The 16,934-nt window shown below is 40.4% G+C and overlaps 1 long non-coding RNA gene across 1 annotated transcript; it reads right to left on the bottom strand.

The window, feature by feature from the left end:
* Positions 1-1,724: 1,724 nt before the first annotated feature.
* On the bottom strand, positions 1,725-16,546 carry LOC140632129 (uncharacterized). The gene is made up of 2 exons (XR_012029666.1): positions 16,200-16,546; positions 1,725-2,928 (listed from the first exon to the last, which is right to left on the bottom strand). It is a non-coding gene; the product is annotated as an uncharacterized lncRNA (long non-coding RNA).
* Positions 16,547-16,934: the final 388 nt, after the last annotated feature.

Raw genomic sequence — 16,934 nt, 5'->3', positions numbered from 1 at the left:
GAGTCAGGATGGTATCTTTTTTTTTTTTTTTTTTTAAAAAGCCCAAGCAACCTACAAGAAGAGAAGCAAAAGAATGAAAAACAGAGCAAATCAGCATATGTGCAAACATTTAGCATCATTAGCCACTAGGGAAATGCAAATGGAGACCACAATGTGATATCACTGCACATCTATTAGAATGCCTAAAATTAAAAAAAAATATATATATATATCGACAACACCAAAGGCTAACGAAGACGCAGAGAGAGAAACCACATCACTCTTACATTGTTGGTGGGAACGTAAGAGGTTCTATCCACTCTGAAAACAGTTCCCCCATGTTTTATAAAACTCAACACGCAATGACCATATGACCCAGCAATTGCACTCTTGGACATTTATCCCAAAGAAATGAAGATTCATGTTTACACAAAAATCTGTGAATGAATGTTAAGTAGCAACTTTACTTTTAATAGCCCAGTATGTGGAACAATCCGTGTTTTCCCGTGGCAGAATGGTTAAGTCATGGTACATCACACCATAGAGTACTGCTTACCAGTATAAAGGAACAAAGCTGTTGATATGTGCAACAATTTGGGAAAAAAAAAAACCTCATGTTTTGCTGAGTGAGGGAAAAGTCCCAAAGGATTATTGTGAGGACAAGGAATGATGTGGGAAAGGTCGTAAAACATCGACATGGAAAATGCTTGTGCAGATAGAATGTTAGGTTCATGAATCTATATGTGTGAAACAATTCATAGCATAAGCACAAAAAAAAAACTGAAGAAATCTGAGATTTGTAGATTGTTTTAATGTGTGGCTATCCTGGTTGTGGTTTGTACGATAGTTTTATAAGAAGTTTCTCACTGGGGAAAATGGAGTAAAGAGGAAATACATTACTATTATTTCTTAGCAGCACATACACGTCTGTAATTATCTCAAAAACAAAAACCCTGATGCCGAGTTTCAAGATGTAGAGCTTATCTCATTCATTTTCCAATATTTCCATGAAAACATTTAGGCCTAGAATCAGGCCGTATGTCTAAAAACTTAGAAAAGGCGATCAAATTAGAATGTTATCAGTTGCCTTTGACCCGAGCCCCGACTATAATCCTGTGATAGGGCTCAGGTTGTATAGTAGGTGAAATATTTTTTCCTGTGCTACTGAAGATTGGAAAGTGTTTTTCTCTTTTGATTTCTCACAAATCAATTCAGTTATTCCTCCTTCGGAGCTCATGAGATAGGACTCTATTTCCGAAAAGCAAATTGTGCATTATCTGTCATTTCAAGATACCTTAGTTTGGACAAATTATAGGAGTGAGTCCCCTTTCTGTTTGAATTCTAGGAACAATTCAATGGAGGAGGAGGAGTCACAAAGAAACCATTTCCTACCAAATTCTCATTAAAGAAATGGCTTTTCCATCATCAGTACCTATTGAACGCAGTAGCAGGATTTCAGTTTGGAAATCTCTGTAGCTCAGAGGGAGCAAGAATTGAAAGCAATTCATGATTCATCTAAGCGAATGGATTGAGGCAGACCCAGTCATTTGTGGAGCCTAGATGCTTTATTTCACCTATACATTATAGCAAATGCTACTCTATTAGCTCTCATACTTAGAGCAATGTGTGCACTTTTTTTTTTTTTTTTTTAACTCTTGTCACAACTTCTCCCATAAAATCTTTCTGAAGGTGTGAGCTGTGATGGCAGGGACACAAGAGAATGAATGGTAACAGGAAAAATCAAGTTGATTTTACATCATTTTATTTGCTAGACTGGCACTATTTAGGCCCGTTAAAAGGTTTAGGAGATTTTTCAGTATCTAACACCTACTATGTGTTAAGCGTCATGCTGATTTTTAAGGAGACGAGAAACCAAGTCACAAATCCTCAGGTGGAGGGATCTACAGGTTGCAAAATGTTCTCAATAGCATCATCTCCTCTGGTTGACAAAAAACACGTCAGGTAGGGATTATGACTTGCTGTCATGTTATGGGAGAGAAAATGATCACGGATAGGTTGGGAGAGTGCCCCATATGAAGGCTGTTGTCAAGCATAGAGCTTGATTTTTTTTTTTTTTTTTTTCCTCTGATTCCAACCCCCAAGCTATGGCTAGGTCAGATCCTCTGTTATGGGCTCACATGGAAGCATGGCTTTCACCCACAGCAATCATGTGGCATGCAATTACACGTTTGTTTATTAATTTCTGTTTCCCCCAACGTAGTAGATTGGAGTCCATATCTGATTTGATTCATTTATCCAGGTTCCAAACAGTGCTTGTACTGAGGCAGTTCTTAAAAAAAATCCTGTTGTGGTATATTGATTGTATCTTATACTTCCTTTTTTCCTTCTTTTCTGCTAGTTGTTTCCTACCCTTGTGTCCTATATTTTTCTATATTTTGTAAGTTTTCTTTGAGACTTTTTCCCCCAGCTGTCCAGAAATTATCTTTATGCCAGCAATTTTTCTTTCACTTAAAAATTTCTTTACCAATGGCAAGATTGAAGGCAGTATTCGATTATCCTATATTGTGACATGTTTTAATGTGTTTACATATTCTTTATTTCCCCCAAATATTCTTATTTTAAGTACAGCCTCAGCTTCTAGATCTGTTACTATATCATACATAACGCTCTTGTATCATTTTGAGTGCGAGAATGCAATTCTGGGGGATGGGACTGAGGGAGAATTTGGGATAAGGGAGGGAAGGCGGAAGAGCACATGTCAGGGAACATGTGGCAAGTGGACTGATTGCCTTTTCTTATATTTTCCAAGTAACTGAAAAAAAATTCTATAGAACTTTGAGCAGTTCATTCAGAAGAAAGGGGGAGATTGGTATCTTTTGAATCCTGTGCCTTATTAATCAAAGTTTGACTTTGTCCTCTTTGGGCTGTGCTTTTGTGGGTGCTGGGTGGGTCCCACGGCTTCTTGTTCCTCAGCGGCAGCAGGGCAACCTGGAAATAGAAAGCAAGGCTTGTATGACACAGGTACATGTAAATGGGAAAGCACTTGGTGTTGGCAATAGGAGGAATCCGCAGCTGTCATCACAGCAGACCCCTCAAATCCACAGTGATGGGTGCCCTGGCTCAATGGCCATTAGAAACGTACAAGCAAAAAAAAAAAAAAAGAAAAGAAAAAAAAAAAAAAAAGAAATGTACAAGCAGCTATTACGGAAAGCTAGAAAGAAGTTATATACACTAAAATGAGCAAAATGTGGGGTGCTCCATAACATCTAGTAAATACATTTGACATTTTTATTTCGTATCTTTTTTTTAGTGGTTTTGTTTTCAATTTACATGATGTTTCAGGATTACATCAGTAGTTATTTAGAAACAGATTCAAATTTGACCAGTTTTAGTCTTCTCAATCATTTCTTTTATGTGGCATCTTAAGTATAATTGAATTTTTGCACAGTTTTGGAGGTTACAGAATTTTGGGTACTTCTTTTTCAGGAAAGCTGTATGGGGCGGTATGCTTTCTGAGCCCTAGCAGTATGAGTTTCAGCCGGCTTTATACATAAATAACATGGTGACTGGGTATAGAATTTTGAATAATGATGAACATGCTATCAAAATTCTTTACTCTGCTTCCAGCCATGACAGTGATATTGGATTTTTCCTTCCACTGAAAATGACTATAAACCCAGACAAAATATGTGAAGCATTGGGCGACAGGCAGTATAGGATGCTGCTCTCGGAGAGAAAGGGAACAAGGTAAGCACCCCCCTCCCCCGATTGCTCCAGCTTTTTGTCTGGAGTCACTTTCCTGACATAAGGGAAGGCGAGTGGTCCCAAATAGAGCCACATTCTCTCTAAGCTAAGAATCCAAAGATGAAGTCCAAGGATGCTGAAACTGCTGTGATTTGCAGAGTGAGCTAGCTGAGGAGGGGCCATTGTGTGGACCTGGGTGCATGGGGGGCAGGAACCTCTGTAATCTAGGAGGATACAGCATGGGCCTGTGGCCAAAGGCTGAGCTGCATGTGTCCAGAGAAGGGTTTTATGAGGCTTCATACAAATTTCCCCCTGTAGGTCAAGAGCTGAATGGTGATATCAGAGAACAGGACAGGAGATAGCAGTGTTCCAGAGCAGAGTGAGGAGATGCCTCTAAGTACCTTAGACTTTCAGTGGAAAACTCAGAAATATTAGGTCTTTGGAGTTGAGGATGACATACCCTAGGATTAAGAATAAAATTTTTGTGGTGAAGAATTAGACTTTACACAATAAGGCATAAGGTCATGACTAATTTGAAGACAAAACTGAATAGAACCTCAGATAAACACAACATCAAACAAGCTATGGAACTGTAACATTCCACAAGGAAGGAGGAGAATGGGCCAGGGTGGTACTTGAAGAAATAAAGGCTGGAAAGTTGCAAAATTTGGTGAAATACTTAATTCACAGGTTCAAGAAGTCAGGAAAAGTACGATAAACAGCAAAGTTGGGTTTAAATGTGAATTTGGAGGAAACATAAAGCATCCATGAAATCTTGTAAGCATAATTCCGTTTGGTTCCTCCTTCCACTTCCTACTCCAGTTGAATCAAGTCCTTAATGTTTCTTCCTGTGTATCCTGGTACAGGCTTTGCCAGCATCGTTGCCTTCCCTTCCTACTGCATCCTGAGCAAACTTGGCTTCCAGCTCAGGTCATTATCATCCCATGATATCCTTCTCCATCTTCCAACCCCACTGCCCTCCTCTTCCCTCACTTGGGATGTAGTTCAAGGTGTAAGCAGTTGTGTGAAAACCTTCCAGGGAAGTGTTCTCTGCAGCATAATTGTAAATCTTTTTAAAAGGTTTTATTTATTCATGAGAGAGACAGAGAGAAGCAGAGACCAAGGCAGAGGGAGAAGCAGGCTCCGTGCAGGGAGCCTGATGCAGGACTCGATCCCGGGACCATGGGATCACGACCTGAGCCACAGGCAGATGCTCAACTGCTGAGCCATCCAGGCGTCCCTATTTCACATTAGGGACATAAAAAAAAAAAAAAATCTATTAACTTCCCATAATGCCTAGAGTGTGACAGCAATTGTTTTGGAAGATGCTGAGCCGGAAGGAGTCTCTCCTCCTTCTGAACTACAGTTTTTGTTCTTTCTGTCTCTCCCCTTCTCTCAGAACTTTTCCTCTTTCTAATTTGTCTATATCTTTGTAATTAAGGCCCATCACGAAGCCTGGGGGTATTGCATTCTTGTTTTACCAAAGCTGGTAAAATTATATCCCTACCACAAGATAGTCCTCACTGACTGATTTTGAATGAACTCTGATGCTGCCCCCAACTCCCGCCTGAAAATTTTGCTGGAAATAGAAAACTAAGAAATTCCATATTGGAATCTAGAAATTTTGCCTAGTTGATGGAGAAACATTTAGTTGCAATAGAATTTCTCAATCTAGCATTTTCCCTTTTAAAGAGTGTATTGCTGAGGGACCTGGAGCGTCCAGAGCTTAAGACGGACAGCTCTGATTTCTTAACATCACTGATGTCTTTACATGCAAAACGGAGGGCGGGCCGGCGGGCTGGAAGTTTTCAGTACTTGCTCAGATCTTGGTGATTAAACAGCCTTTTGTCAGATAATTAAGATTTTCATCCCTGGATGCAAATGTTCAAAGGACTTGGTTATAACTAGTGTTTATTTAATATGAACAGGCCCTGATCCCTTCATCTGCCCAGACGCACTCATAATGCTGCTCTTTCAAAATGGATTTAGCTCACAAACTATTTTATCGCCTGCTTGCATTTGGGGCCAAAGTGAGAAAAAGACAAAACACTTTAGTGTATGTGTGAATTTGTTCTAACAAGAATGGGGAAATAGTCCAGCCACCCCAGCCCCTTTTATCACTTTGTTCACAGCTCTTACGCCAGCTATAAAAGGCACCTTTACAAGTGGAGCAGTACTGTTTTTATCCCTGGGTTTGATTCACTTCATGAATAAAAATGCCTCTGATTTCACTTTGCAAGGTGGAAAGTGGGCTTGAACTTGTACTTAGAATGAGATGAAGTTTAGCCAATGTTTGTGTCATTTACTGGAGTGGCTCGTTTCACCTTGGGCTTTATGTCCTCAGGACAGCCCTGATTACTCAGGTACTGGACTCTGTTTGAGGACATCTTGTTCCTCCAATTACACTAAAGTGGCCCGTTTCCGGCTAGGATCCAGCCACTTCACCACCAGCCTCTTAGCACAGCACCAATTACACAGACTCAAAGCTGTGTCTGTCTGGGGCCAGTTATTCTGGGAATGGCTTTTCTGGGTTGATGCTTTCAGGGTTTGAACAGAGCTAAATACATAGCCTTGCTTCGTTTGGGAGCTCTCAACCGAAAAGTTTTCTTACTTCATTCACTAGTTCTCCCTATTCACTTACCCTGCATCTACTCCTTTCATTCAGGGTTTTTGTCTGTTTAGCTTTTTTCCCTTCAGATTATTACAATTTGGGCTTGCCTTAAATTTACAGTGTGAAGATCTGTTTACAACTAAGCATGCCTCCTTCCTCTTTCCCAGCTCTATATAAATAATCCTGCTTTCCATCAGGTCTCAGCTAAAATGTTTCTTCCTCAATGAAGCCTCCTCATATAGGCCTAGGTTTTAATTCCTCACTGGTTCCACTTGCCCAGATTCCAGGATTCTGCAGCCTTAGGAGCCAGTCGACTCTCCTCTTCCCATGATACCTCAGAGACATAGTTGAAGACCCTGCCGTTGTCATAGCACTAGAAATGCTTCATGAAATCGAAATCCATTTATTTATTTGATTTTTAATTTACTTATTCATGAGACACACACACACACACACACACACACACACACACACACACACACACACACGGGCGTGGGGGGGGGCAGAGACACAGGCAGAGGTAGAAGCAGGCTCCATGCAGGGAGCCCGACCCACACCCTGGGCTGAAGGCAGTGCTAAACTGCTGAGCCACCTGGGCTGCCCTCGATATTCCTTTAAAAGCAGAATTAAACTTTCAAGAAAGGAGAGGTACTTGGTGTATGCTAGAAATGGCAAGGTTTCTGGGAAACAGACTGGGAAGGGTGACAGCAAATCCTTCAGTGGCCTTGGTAGTAGGAGATCTATCTCAGTAGATCAGATTTTCTTCCCTCTTAGGACTGTGTTTGCTGCATTCCAAAGATTTTGGACTGTTGTGTTTTCATTTTTATTTGCTTCTGTGTATTTTTTTATTCTTTAATTTCTTGGTTGACGCATTCATTCTTTAGTAGGATGTTCTTTAACCTTCATGTATTTGAGGTCTTTCCAAATGTTTTCTTGTGGTTGACTTCAAGTTTGATAGCATCGTGGTCTGAAAATGCATGATTTGATCTCAACCCTTTGTACTCAGGGAGGGTTGACTTGTGATCCAGTATGTGATCTATTCTGGAGAATGTACCATGTGCACCTGAAAAGAATGTGTCTTCTGCTTTAGGATCAAATGTTTTGAATATATCTGTTAAATCCATCCAGTCCAGTGTGTCATTCAAAGCCCTTGTTTCTTTTTTGATTTTCTGTTTTGACGATCTGTCCATTGCAGTAAGTGGGGTAGTATAGTCCTCTACTGTTATTATTTTGAGTGTATATTATTAACTTATATATTTGGATGCTCCCAAGTTGGGGGCATAAATACTTATAATTATTAGATCTTCTTCATGACTAGACCCCTTAATTATGATATAATGCCCTTCTTCATTTCTTGTTACAGTCTTTGTTCTAAAATCTAATTTGTCTGTCATAAATATGGCTACCCTGGCTTTCTTTTGATGTCCTTTAGCTGATGATGATTCTCCATCCCCTCACTTTCAATCTAAACTTTGAATCTAAATGAATCTCTTGTAGCCAGCATATAGTTGGATCTTGTTTTTTATACATTCTCAATACCTTATGCCTTTTGATTGGAGCATTTAGGCTACTTACATACAGAGTGATTGTTGAAAGATGAATTTAGTGCCATTGTATTACTTGTAAAGTTCGTAGCTTTGGTGATATTCTCTGGTCTTTTCTAGTCTTTTTGCTTTGGTCTTTTTTTTTTTTTTTTTCCTGCACTCAGAGAGTCCCCCTTAAAATTTCTTGCAGGGGCTGGTTTAGTGGTTACAAACTCTTCTAGCTTTTGTCTGGGAAAGTCTTTATCTCTCCTATTATGAATGACAGCCTTACTGGATAGAGTTTTTGGCTGCATGTTTTTCCCAATCAGCGTGTTGAATATATCCTGCCACTCTTCTGGCCTGCCAAGGACAGATATGCTGAAAATCTGGTCTGTCTTTTCTCGTAGGTCAAAGATCTTTGCCCTTGCTGCTTTCAGGTTTTTTTGTCTGTGTGTTTTGTGAATTTGACTATGGTATGCCTTGGCGATGATTAGCTTTTGTTGAATTTAATGGTAGTTCTCTGTGCTTCTTGGATTTTGAGGTCTGTGTCCTTCCAGGTTATGGAAGTTTTCAACTATAATTTGAATAAACCTTCTGCCCTTTTTTCTCTCTCTTCATGTTCTGGAACTCAAGATATCAATGTTACTACATTTTAATAAGTTGCTGAGTTCCCTAAGTCTACCTTCATGGTCCATTACCTTTCTTTCCCTCTTTTTTTCAGCTTTATAATTTTCCATAATTTTATCTTCTGTATCACTGATTTGTTCCTCTGCTTCATCCATCCTCATTTTTATAGCATACATTTGGGTTTGCATCTCAGTTATAGAGTTTCTAATTTTGGCCTGACTAGATTTTAGTTATTTTATCTCTGCAGTAAGGGATTCTCTGCTGCGTCCTATGCTTTTTTCAAGCCCAGTTAATATCCTTAGAGTCATTGTTTTCAATTCTAGTTCAGACATTTTAATCTGTATTGATTAAATATCTGGCCATGAGTCTTACTTCCTATTTTTTCTTTTGGGATAATTTCTTCATCTTGTCATTTTGTCTGGAAAAGAATAAAACAAAACCCAAAACAAAAAATAGATCCTGGGTGTGTTTTGGCCTGCTTTTCCAAAATAAAATGAAAATAAAAAAATATACAAAATACATAAAACTCAAAATTGGGAAAAAAAAAGGAATTGAAAAAATGAATAGTAGTAAAAAGAATAAAGAATGAAAGTAAAAAGGAAGCTAGATCCTATTTCCCCTAGAGCTGAAGATTTGCAGCACTCTGTGATCAGCAGACTTGGTGGGAGCAAGTTGTTTGTGGTGCTCTTCTGGGGGAGGGGACTGCTGCGCTGATTCTCCAGCTAACTTGTTTCAATGGAAACACTTCTCTGGGGTAAAGAGGATGGGACTTGGTATAAGTGGCTCTTGTCTCCATGAGGTGACACTGTTTTGCTCCCTGAAGGCTTTCCATGGGTGGGATGAAGATGGTGACGCCCTGCTCTCTAGCCCCAGGGCTGAAAGCTCACAACCCCCACTTTTTGGGAGCCCTCACAGAATAGCAATAATCACCCCTTTTGTGTCCCTGATTTCTGTCTGAACCCTGCCTTCACCCTGCCTGTGTCTGAGCTTTCTTATCTCAGGTGCGCAACTGAGTTTCTAAACTCCAAGTTTTAGGGACCCCTGCGGCAGGGACCTGTGATGATCCTCTTGGGGGAGGGGGTCTTGTCACACTTTTGCCATTTCCTGTCCTCTTCCAGGAAAGTGGTCTCACAAACTGTGAAGCAATTTGGAGTTTATGGCAAAATGGAGCAGAAAGCTGACACCAGGACTTGCTGCTCTCAGTGGCTTCCTCTCTTCCACGGCTGGGCACAGCACAGCAGGTTGGAGCCACCCATTCTTGCAACCCAGGGGACCCTCAGACCATGCTGTGACTCCCAAGATTATACCACACTTTACCCCCTGTGCACCATAAGTCAGGCATGTCCCCCATGGTCACAGACTTCTAAAAGTTCAGATTTTGCATTCTGCTTATAATACTTTGCGGTAGCCTCCATGAGCAAGGCTCCCTTCCTGCCACAGTACCTATAATTATAGCTCCTCTATGTCAACTCTGCACCTCCTACCTTTCAAAAGGTGATCGCTTTTCTACGTAGACTTGTAGTTTTTATTCTCTCAGATCTCCGAATGATTTCTGGTGTGTTCAGAACTATTTGCTAACTATCTAGCTGTGTTTAAGGGATGAGACAAGCTTAGGGTCCCCTCTCTGCTGTCTTAACTCCTTTCCAGTGGTACAAATTTTAACATCTGCCTGCAAAATTAAAGCCATGCTGTTGCCCAGGCAGCATATTGCAACTGAGACCTTTGCATAAAATAGTAGAATAAAATAGTATGAAAAAATAGTTCAGAAAAAGGAATACACCCTTGGACACATAGAGGCAGACAGCAAAAGTTGATATTTTGGGTGGGAAAAATGTTCCCTACGATTTGTTGACCATAGGTCGGTGCCCCCTGCTAGGGTTGAAATGCTAATTTTTACTATTGGTGTGTTCAGGAACCCTCAACTGAAGGTCATAGGGTTTTAAATATTTATGGAGAGAAATCATGAATGACTATGTGATGAAAAACTGGAAATTTTTAAAGAATAGAAGTCTATAAAACCATTTGTAAACAGAAAATTATTTCTAGGGGCAGCCCGGGTGGCTCAGTGGTTTAGCGTTGCCTTTGGCCCAGGGTGTGATCCTGGAGACCTGGGATCGAGTCCCACATCGGGCTCCCTGTGAGGAGCCTGCTTCTCCCTCTGCCTGTGTCTCTGCCTCTCTCTCTCTCTGTGTGTGTCTCTCATGAATAAATAAATAAATACAATCTTAAAAAAATATTTCTAGAAAATTATTTATAAATAGAAAATTCCCCTAAAAGAAATCAGTTACTAGAAATTTACTGAATTTCCTCAAATACTAATGAAAAATAGGTCCAGATCATTTACAAACCTCTTCTTTCAAACCTTTAAGAATAGATAATCTTTACATTATAGAAGTATTTTCAGAGACTAGGCAAGAAAGAAAATATCTCAATGAATTTTATGAGTTTATTATAACCTTGATTTCAAAATCATGCAGAGGAAGCATACAAAAGGAAAACCTACAGCTTAATTGTGATCACAGAGGCAAAAATTCTGAGTTATTAACAAAGTGAATCTAGGGTTGTTCATGTGTAGCACATATGGGTGTGTAGTGTGTAGGTGTAGTTTGTGTAGCGTCTGTGTGAGGATAAGAATATCAAAACACACTGATACCATGAATGTATTCTTGCTGCATGGATTCCCTAGGAATGTAGGAGTGTTTTGTTTTTTTTTTTTTAAAGATTTTTTTAGTTGAGGGACTGCATGCAAGTGTGCATGCCAGTAGGGGGAAGGGCAGGGGGAGAGACACTTATTCCATTATTTACATAAGTATGTAAGACACTTATTCCATTATTTACGGAAGTACAGCAGGAATAGCAGTTGACCATGTAGCATTTTATTTTATTTTATTTTATTTTATTTTATTTTATATTTTTTATTTTATTTTTTTATTTTATTTTATTTTTTTCATGTAGCTTCTTTTAAACTTGCTTTGCTAGAAGTTTTTATAAGTAATTTCATATTGGACTTTTAATAGCCTTTCAAGGCTAAAAGCCACACCAAATACTTGCCATCAAATGTGCCTGTGATACTTGTAGGTTTGGGTGAATTCCTCTTTTCTTGAGGTCTACAAAATATCCTGAGATTCCTGCACCTGCTAGGAAGTGACATTCTTAACTTGGCAAAGCTCTTTGGAACTCTGTTGTTGTGGTGGTTGTTTTTGCGTGTGTTTTTAAGATTTTATTTATTTGAGAGCGAGCATGCATGAGTGTGGGAGGATGGGCAGAAGGAGGGGGAGAGAATCTTGAGCAGGCCCCATGCCCAGCTTGGAGTCTGATGTAGGGCTCGATCTCATGACCTTGAGAACATGACCTGAGCCAAAATCAAGAGTTGGCCACTTAATCAGCTGAGCCACCCAGGTACTCCAAGGCTGCTGGGAACCCTTTAAGCAAAGCATCAGACCACCAATTTCAAGGGGCTTTACTGGCTCCATAAGGTCAAACTTAGTTGCTTAAAACTGGTTCATCACCTCTGAGTCCATGTGTGTGTGTCTCAAAGACAACATTCCAGTCAAAGCCTTGGTCAAATAACTGATGTTTTCAGCAGTGTCCTGTTACAAGAAGAACAGATTCTTGTTGAACTTATGCAAATAATTAGAATTGCCACGAAAGAAACAATACTCACCAAGAGTTCCTGAATTTTTGAGGATTCAGGTAGGGAAAAAAGATAAATTTAAATTTGCTCACAAAGGAATATTTTTTTTCATATTTTTGTAATTCATAGATATCTTGAGAGAAAAGTTTCTTTAAATCTAGAAAAGCAAACATTAGAGAACCAGCAAAGTTTCAAATAACGGTCATAAAAACTATGATCATCTTCCTCAGTTTATTCAGTCCTATGTTACTAATTTTTCTGTTTGAATGCAGTTTTTCCATTAGTTCTGGAAATTTTTAGTTTTAAGATCTTAAAGATATCAGAAACCTGTACTTGTCAAAAGTCATTTTCATGCATCTCCTTGAAGCTGAAACACATTTACAAGGGCATTGGGGTGAAGCAGTAACTGTAACTTTTTTTTTTTTTTTTTTTTAACAGATCTTTTATTTGCAGTCGTCACTGGGGCCGTTTCTTGTTGCTTATTTGTTTGCTGGCCTCCTCTTCCAGCTGCATGGCCAGGCGCAAGGCCTTGATGACATCACGCAGGGCTGAGAAGTGCTTGGCTTGCTGGATCACGGCAGACTCTGCCTTGTTCACAAAGGTCTCCAGGTCATAGTCTGGCTGTTCGGTCATCTTGGAGAGCTCAAGCCAGCCTGGCCCTTGCTGTATAATCTCCTTGAACTCCTCCATAGCCCTTTCCTCCAATTCCCTGATCTGAGACATGGCTTCATTAAAGCTGGACATCTGGGAAGATAGTTCCTCCTCTTCCTTGGAGAAATTGCCTGAGACCAGGGACCCATGAGAGCTGGCTTCCATCTCTTCGGTTTCCATTTGAACTGGCTGCTCCCCACTGGACCCACTGTGGGGGCTCAGCTCCTTGACCCTGTCTGCATATCTTAGTGTGTTTAAAGTATATTCACAGGAGCTTATGCCTGGTGAGATCATGGCGATCATGCAGGTCCTTGAGCTCTCCCCGATAAAGGAGTCCCTCAGCACCTGTGTCAGCTTGCTCTCTCGAAGCGGGGTGTGAGCCTTGTTCTGTCCGAGGGCCCTGATGCACTCCTTCAGAGCCAGCAGACTCTTGTTGATTTCTGTACCCTCCATGTGGGTCTGCCGGACAGCACTGGAAGTGTCTGCACCTCTCATTCCCAAAAGACTCAAAAATGGCCATGGTTAAAAATGTGATGAGTGTTCATTATAATGCAGTTGACAAGGAAATTCAGTTACCTTTGTGATGTATATTTCAATAATTAGAATTACATATGATAACATACCATGATACATTAAAACTTTAGAAATTTTATATAATTTCTGGAATAGTTATAGCATTTGCCCACATATTACCTAAGAAGGTTTGCCGTTTGTTTGACAATGCCTCCTATGTAACTTAACATACCAGATAAACAAACCTGAGTAGTCAAAAAGATCTCATTTAGAATTTGAATTTTTTGGAATTTTATTAAGAGCCTTGGATGGTTCTAAAGCACATGCCTAAATAAGGTTACAGATTATTATAAAACTTTATATTATCCATTGAACCAATATGACCTCCACAGCTTAGCTCTTTTAATACTGAGAAGTTTTAAGTAACCAAAGATGTGATGAAGATAAAACACTGAAACTTTATTTTTCTGGTCAGATAAAAAGGGCTTATTTACAATTTATCAAGAGTAGACCAACAATCCAAGAAAACTGTCTTTTTAACAAGGGAAAAAACAAATTCCAATCTTAAACTGGTGTATTTTAAAAACTCATTCATTCCAGTCTTAGTCCTAACCATGCATAAGATTTATTTCAAAGATTCCCCTTCACAAACTTCATATACAACTTTTCTTCATTCAGATTTTGTCCTAAGGTTTTCCTCTTTAAACAACCAATCTAATTTCAGGACAAAATTATTTTCTTTTCCCTCAACAAAAAATGTTCTAATTTCTTATACCTTTGCTACACCTCTCATGCTTTCTCTACATGCAGAGTTGTTTTCCTTATTTCTAACAGTCTTAATTATATATTTTCTTTTTCTTTTTTCTTTCTTCCTTTTTTTTTTTTTTTTTTTTTTTTTTAAGAGAGAGAGTGCACTGAAGGGAGGGGCAGAGAGGGAGAGAGATAATCTTAAGCAGGCTCTATGCCCAGTGAGGAGCATGACACGGGAGTCAATCTCATGACCCTGAGATCATGACCTAATGTTGAAATCAAGAGTTGGATGTTTAACCATCTGAACCACCCATGTGACCCAGGATTTAGTTATATTTATCAGAATTTTAACCCTTAGAAACCTTAGTTTCCAATGAAAACTAAGTAGTGACCAATTGGGAACCTGTTACACCAGAATTCCTTAGATTGACAAATTCATAAATACATTTTATAATTTCTAGAAATGTTTTTTTTATAGTGCAACTTTCGACGAAACCTAAAACACCTTTATTAACAGATCCAGGTATCAGTAGTTTTTCTGTAATAAGATAAAAGCTGACAAACTTATGTTTAGTAATATTTTAGTATTTTTAACATATTTGGAAAAGACTTAGCTATCCGATGACTTTAATTAAATTTACCTTTTAACTTAGAAACTTTGAAGTTTCAGGTTTACCACAGATTTTGAAAGCTATTTAAAAGTTTACCTAACTCTGGGAAACGAACTAGGGGTGGTGGAAGGGGAGGTGGGTGGGGGGTGGGGGTGACTGGGTGGCGGGCACTGAGGAAGGCACTTGACAGGATGAGCACTGGGTGTTATTCTGTATGTTGACAAATTGAACACCAATAAAAAATTTAAAAAAAGTTTACCTATAAATTTTCTTATTAACCTGCTTGCTCTTAATTACCCATGAAAACGTCCTGAGTCAGATAAAATTAACCATTATTTTAAGTCCTCTTTTTGCTGATGAATTGCAACAGAGATAACATAAGCTTATGTGACCTTTAATAAACCTTGGTAGCATGAAGTTTTACATCTGATGCTGATAACTCTAAAGACATGTTTATTTTAATTAAGCTAACAACCTTGAGTTAGCTTTAATTCTGAGTATGTTGCACCTGTGCCCACTAAAAGTCAGGGTGTTCCCCACTCTCAATTATACCTGGGGCTTCTGGGGGGAAATCTGAAGTGGGTGAAATCCAGGGGAGACCCTGGGCCCCTTCATGCTGATGTAGTAGGTGCTTCAGTTTGGACCTCAAAAGGTGGCGGCCCATCTGCATGGGGTCTTTTTTGTTCCTTGACAGTGAAGGTAAAAGGAGGAGGAGCCAATAGCTCCAGAGGCACAGGGAGCCTCCTGTGGGCTGTACTGGCCATGGTGCCAGGAGCAGAGGGAGGTAGAGGTGCGGGCAGACGCAGCAGGGGTGCTGCTGGCAAGGGCAGGGGCAGATTCAAAATCTGGACTAACATTCCTTTATCTCCATCTTCTGTCTCTCCGTCCTGCAAAATAGGCTTCTTTGGTTGCCTTTCAGCCCTCAGCACCCTTTATTCAAAAATACGTGCTGATGTACTTCCTTTGGGGGGACAGGAGGGGCAGTGCCATCTTCCTAGGCAAAAACCCAGGACACAGAAGGAACAAAACTGTGAATGGAGCCTGCAGTACCGTTGGAGTTTCACCAACTGAACCAAATTGCTTCTCGGTTTCTGGTTTTTCTCCCAAAGCCAGAGCTTCACTGACTGAGCCAGACAGCCTCCTAGACAAGCCAAGAGAGCCAAACCCCCTATCTGGAGGCAACTGAATGGGAGAAGGAACACAGTCAAGAACATTCAAGGCATTTTATAAAACAAATCTAACGTGGCTTGTTTTGTCCAAAGATCCCAAAAGCTGCAGCAACAAACCAACCAAATGCAAAGGAACTGGTTCGCAAATTGGGTAAAAGTCTAACAACTATTTGCCCGTCTCTCACAGTGCACCCCCCACAAATGCTAACAAAGTGGCTTCTTCTAAAGGAAAAGCCCAGACCAAGGGAAAGGGAGTTCCTGGTTGTACACAGCGGAGAGATTTACCCCACTCTCCAGTCTGATGCCTTGGAGAGGTTTGTCCATTCCTTGCCCCAAGTGTCAGAGGCAGGGGCAACCAGTCCCACTCCAGGTACTCAAGGGGAAAGCCCCCCCAACAAATGGTCCCTGCCGCTGCTAGGGACTTACCTGACAAATCCGTGGGACAGACAGGCTGGCCACCTGGCTGGCAGTTGCTCCTGGCTGGCTGGCCAAATCATAACCAAGTCCAAGCTCATCTGCTTTGCTGCACGACGAACCAGTGAATTAAGAGGCAAGATGTTGGGTAGGAAAGTGACTTGATTTGGAAAGCCAGCAGACTGAGGAGATAGTGGACGATTGTCCTATAGAACCACCCCTCTGAGCATGAGATTTTGAGTTTATGTCAGGAAGAGGGGGAATTGGGAGAGGTTGAAGTCCAGAGGTACTGAGCATCTGTAGGCATCAAGGAAGGTCCTGTAACTTCTTTGTCCTAGGTCAGTTGATCTTAGCTTATAAGGATCTGGTCATGTTGTTCCTGTAAATCTTAAACCTAGCATAGTCATTGGTTTGTTTCTTTTTTTTAAAGATTTTATTCATGAGAGATCCAGAGAGAGGCAGAGACACAGTGAGAGGGAGAAGCAGGCTCCTCTCAGGGAGCCCGATGGGGGACTCGATCCCAGGACCCCGGGGTCATGCCCTTGAACTGAGGGCAGATGCTCAACCGCTGAGCCACCCAGGTGCCCCAGCATAGTCACTTCTGTGTGTACTTATCTCCTCTGGTGAGGTAGATTTTGGTTAAGAAGTAATTTGCAAATCTTAGCTAATATGCATGCTTCTATGCAGGGCTAAGCAGAAGTTTCTAAGCTATAGATCACAAAGGCAAGGGGATGGCAGCAAAATGGA

This window comes from Canis lupus, chromosome 4 (assembly GCF_048164855.1).
Source record: "Canis lupus baileyi chromosome 4, mCanLup2.hap1, whole genome shotgun sequence".
In the NCBI taxonomy this organism is placed as follows: Eukaryota; Metazoa; Chordata; class Mammalia; order Carnivora; family Canidae; genus Canis; species Canis lupus.
The sequence above is the reverse complement of the archived record's forward strand: the minus strand, read 5'-3'. Positions and strand labels throughout refer to the sequence as shown.